Raw genomic sequence first — 5713 nt, forward strand, 5'->3', positions numbered from 1 at the left:
GTTGGAATGTCCAACAATAGATTGATTCATTACATCTGTGACATTCAAGCCATTTCTAAGATGAGTGTGTTTTAATCACTAATATAACCCATCTGATAGTTGGCAGTCTGGACTTCCTTAAGCGAAATCTTATCATTGTGAGAAAAACTTCCAGCGTGTTGGTGGAGGCGAGGGTCTCCACCTTCCTGCCCCCCCTTTTTTTTAAACCATCCTAAGAAATAGAGACAATCCTTTGGATGGTGAAAGAGGGAAACATCTCTCCACAGAGAAAGGATGTGATTATGCTTTTAGAAAATAAAAAGAGAGAAGGGTCTGGGGAAAAAAAAAATGACAAAAGCCACACATTGCTCAGGTTCCCCCACCCTGGAGGATGTTGTGCAGGAACTTGCTATCTTAGCTTTTGGGTGGGGTTGTCCAGCCCCAGGGCCTGTGTGAAAGCAAATCTTCCAGGTGTCAGCTATTCAATAGCAGAGGAGCATTATCTGGTTGCCCATTGTGCATGTGAATGAACGGGGGTTGGCTGTAGACAACCTGTGATTTAGGTTTTTCCCCTCTTTGGGTCCTTTTGAGGACTTTCAGGCTCTTTTTTTTTTTTTTTTTTTTTTTTTTGCCAGAAGATGCTCCCTGTAGTAGATGTGTGTGAAAACACATCTGAGGGAGGATTGTTTTCATGAAGATATAAGCTAGGGATAAGAAGATGATGAGAAGTTGCACCTGATCAATGGGAGCTGCCACAGAGTGAACCGCAAACAAAGGAAATGCACAAACATTAGATATGATGAGAAAAGTAGAAATATTTCTCATTTATCCTTTTCTATTTATTTATATATGCCACCTGTTCTAATACTTTTATCATTTTTTGCTGATTGGAAAAGTGATTAAACCAGTGTTGGGGTTTTTTTTGCCTGGAATTGAAATGGGGGTCGTCTGACATGTCTAGTAATTGATGAAAAACCACCACACACAATCTATAACCACTGTATCCTATACTTTCACTTTCTCAAATATAAATCTAGTTAAAATGTTTTATAAGAAGATCTGAGCTGGCACATCTTGTCATTTTGTGCACTAATCCTGATAAACAATAACGAAATGTTATAATGTCTCTGGGTTCGCCAAAAATGTGCGATACCAAAATGGGGTCACGACGACCCAAAAAAAGGTTGGGAACCACTGGATTAAACATAATGTTTATTTTAATTTGTACAAAAAATAACTTATTTATAACTCAGATAAGCAAGTATAATGTAGAGTTGTGCTCATAAGTTTACATACCCTGGCAGAATTTATGATTTTTGGCCATTTTTCAGAGAATATGAAAGACAATAAGTTTTTTTAGTGGTTGGGTGAAGCCATTTATTGTCAAACAACTGTTTATTCTTTTTTTTTTTTTTTTTTAAAAAACATCTTGAAATTGTCTATTCTTTCTTCAAAGCGTCACAGAAACAGAAGAACCAAATGCAGCTAATCAAATCAATTAAAGTTAAAGTTTAGGAGCCACAAAATTCAAGGTGCGCCTCTGGATTTTAGCTCTGGTTTGGTTTGGGAACCAGATTTATTGAACCCGTTTGTTGTGCTATTCATAGTTTCCCACATGTAAGAGTTTTGTAGAATTTTTTTAGGGAGAAAATGTATATCCATAAACGACACTTTCTTGCATTCAAAATATACAGTATACTTTTTCTTGTAAAAATGCCCAATTATTTAAAAAAATATAGTTTCCTTCAAAATGTGGTCATGTCATCTAAACCTACTTATCCTGTATTGGTCAGAGAAGATGCTGGAGCCCATCTCAGCTGATAATGGGAGTAAAACACCCACTGGTTAGGCCTCCCACAGACATGTTTGGGAAATCTCTGCACTGAGAGGATGCAATGCTCACCAGTGCTCCACAGAGAGCCAGAATTTGCTCATTTCATTTAAAAATAAACACTTTTTCACAAATGTTTTTTTTTTCCCCAGACTATTACCCAACTTTTTCATGCTTTAAAAGTATTATTTTACATTTTAACTTTTATTCCAAATTATTTTAATTAATTCCCACAAATAGATTTTTTTCCTAAAACATTTTTTAAACAATTAAGTTTTTCAACCTTACATTAATTATTTATTTATTTTTTTGTCTTTTTCTTCAATCAATTTTCTTTGTTCTTGCATGACTTAAAATGTTTGTCAGGAATAACATTACTTGGGTTGAGATATGCTACATTTTTAAGGAAAACTCATGACAAGTGTCTTTTTTTTTTTTTTACACTAAAAATACATGTTCTCCCTTCGCTTGCACGCATTATATCCACCTGGAGTTCATTTTTTCTAAATCATTAGGCAAGGCAAGGCAAGGCAAATTTATTTGTATAGCGCATTTCATACTCAAGGCAACTCAATGTGCTTTACATGATAAAACATTCAATTGTTTAAAATCAATAAGAACATTTAAAATCATCAGTAAAATCAATTAAAATCCTCAGTAAAATCAATTAAAATCATCATGACATCAACAACATGACTAAAAATCTCTCTCTCAATCATATGCAGTAGAGAAAAAAAGTGCCTTTAACTTTGATTTAAAAATGTTCACATTGGATGCTGACTTCAGCTCTGCTGGCAGTTTGTTCCACTTCTTTGCAGCATAACAACTAAAAGCAGCATCACCATGTTTGCTGTGAGCTCTGGGCTCCACTATCTGACCTGTGTCCATAGATCTGAGAGACCTGCTGGGTTCATACCTGACTAACATGTCATTAGATATCTAATTATAATGAATATAATGGCCGAGCATCAGACCTTTCCTCTCACAAGCAGTCTTTTGTATTGTTTGACAGTTAAAACATTCTATTTAATCATTTCCTGAACCATCAATAAAAAAAAAAGCTTATGTTTTCAATTTATTGTAGACTTTTAAAGGTTTGCTGGCTCACATAGAGAGAAAAAAACACAGGTGACAGAGACCTCCTTGTTTTTGTGGAGGCGGTTAAGGAAAAAGGAAGTTGGAGTTCATCTTCCCTGCAGGAAACTTCTTTTTCCCACTCTCCCTTTCTGTTCTTTCCTTCACCATCAGGTTTGGTCACAGCCTCCTGTTGCTGCTGCTCTGATGTGCCTCTATGTTGTCAGACCAGTCGAGCTGTACACACTACACACTACACACTACACACAAGCCCTGACAACAGTGTCAACACACTTTCACTGCTGCATTCACTCACATGACAAACATAAGTGATTGTAACAGGATTTGCCAGGTTATAGGGAAAAAGAATATTACATTTCCAGAAATCAAATCACATGTGACCTGTGATGGACTTTTATCCAAGTGTTCATGTGGCACAGATTTGTTAGAAATGACCCCGAAATGCACGAGAGTTTAATGGCATTTGGGAAGCCATGTCAGGGTCAATATGCACACACACATATACTGTACATGCATAATGTATGTGGTAAAAACTGAATTAATGGTCAGCACACATGCACTCCAACAATGTACAGCAGTGACAAACTCATTCAATAAAAGGTACAAATAAGAAATCACAAATCGAGTTTTATTTATTTCTTTTTTTAAAGATTTAAACAGTGTTGACGGAATATACAATATGAAAAAGGGGCGCCGTTTGTAAAGTTGCACATGCTAAAATAAACAGCAACTTTTCACAACATTTAGCAACAAACCACATTTAAAACATGTATGTGAATTTTTTTTTAATAATGCTTTTGGCCAGATTTTCGGCAATATTTGTGAAATTTGTGACATTTACTCATAAGAATATATTGAACACCTTGTTAAACTACCTCACTCATCAATGCATTTTAGCTTGGAAGTTGATTGCACTTTATTTTCACAAAACATACTGAACACTTTTATAGATGTACAGTATGTGGTTACTTTTCTAAAAGAGCTGAACAGAATCAGATGCTGTTGTAGAAGCAAAAGCCAAACCTTTGTTTGATAAACGTTCTGCTGGTTTTTGATATTTGTACTTGAATTACAGTTAGTTACCTTATACTGATCCTTGTAAGTTTAAAAAAAAAAAAAAAAAAAATGAAATAAATACATTTCATACCAAGTTTGTACTTGTAAAGGTGAAATTGGTAATTATTGATATTGTGATGTATATCATATTGTTTAGTATTGGGATATATCGTATTGTGACGTGTGCACAAATTGTGAATCGTATCATATCTCATCAGATTTATGGCAATACACACCCCTACTTTACAGTTTACAACTAACACAGCACACACACACACACACACACACACACACACACACACACACACACACACACACACACACACACACACACACACACACACACACACACACACACACACACACACACACACACACACACACACACACACAGGTAAACCCAGACACTTTATCCCAGCCAAGTCCAGACAAGCTGCTCCTCCTGTGAAAAAACTCCTGGTATGTTGGAGACACCTTTCACCTCTTTACACACACACATACACACACACACTTACACACACACACACACAGAAAGGTATTAGATGACTCCTGGCCCCTGAGTTTCCACTCCTGCCCATGCCTGCCTGTGGCAGCTTGTACGCTATAGCCCCTGCTCTCCATCAGCCGTCATTTCTCCACATGGCAGACATTCCTGCACTCAGGAGTCATGCAGGGAAAAGTCAGCGATAAGAGAGCAGCTCAGCCATCCCGTTTATATGGATCAAGACATGCAAAACACAATATTCATGACTCACTGATTTGAATGGGAGACAACACACCTCTGAGCAGGTTGATGTCAAAGCAGCTCCCAACAGATGTCTATCTATTCTACCATGTGTTAGCATGTGAAGTTAGTTTTCTGCAGAGCTTTCCACTTCATTTTTGTTCTTGCATTTGCTTTATTCTATATTGTTTCCTGATCATTTGCAGCTTTTTATAAGTACTCCTTTTTATACACGAGGTGGTTTGTGTGTGCGTGTGTTGGTTTCAGTTATTTCAAGCGAATAGTTTTTGCAAGAACAAAACAAAGTATAGGCTACACAATAATAATCACATACGCTGATGCTTGAAATGTAGTGGGCAGAAGAAAAACTTTATGAACCCCACCCCGATCTAACAAAGAATTAATATAAACAAAATTGCTGCTTGCTATTCAATTTTCTCAAAAAAAAAAAAAAAAAAAAAAAAAAAAAACTCTTTAAGAAACAGTATTATGGTTGCACATGTACAAAACCACACATACATACTGACACATATTATACATATAATGCCATTCACGTCATTTTCCAAACAAGTTGATTTTATTTTAATTGGGATGATACACTTCAACATATAGTTATAACACAGTGAATGCAATTGATGTGTTGAACAAAGGGTTTATAGCTATTGCTAATTTCCAACACTTGTTCCTAGTTGGGCTTTTACATAGGATAACATGATCCATACACTAAAATGGAAATGATAGACGTGCTAAAATGAGAACACAAGGCACAAATCTAGCACAAAGGTAAAAACGAAGATAAAGAAAAAAGCTCCATGGGTTTTCTTTGCCATGAAAGTGTGTGTGTGTGTGTGTGTGTGTGTGTTTTTATCAACAGAAAAGGACCCCACCTGTATTTATCTTGCAGTCATTTAACCACACAGAGAGAGCTCAGCAGAGGCCCAGGTGCTCTATAAAGCAAATTGGCCAAGGGAGGATGGCAGTGATCGTTCACAACACACACACACACACACACACACACACACACACAC

Source organism: Gouania willdenowi, chromosome 11 (assembly GCF_900634775.1).
Source record: "Gouania willdenowi chromosome 11, fGouWil2.1, whole genome shotgun sequence".
Lineage (NCBI taxonomy): Eukaryota > Metazoa > Chordata > Actinopteri > Blenniiformes > Gobiesocidae > Gouania > Gouania willdenowi.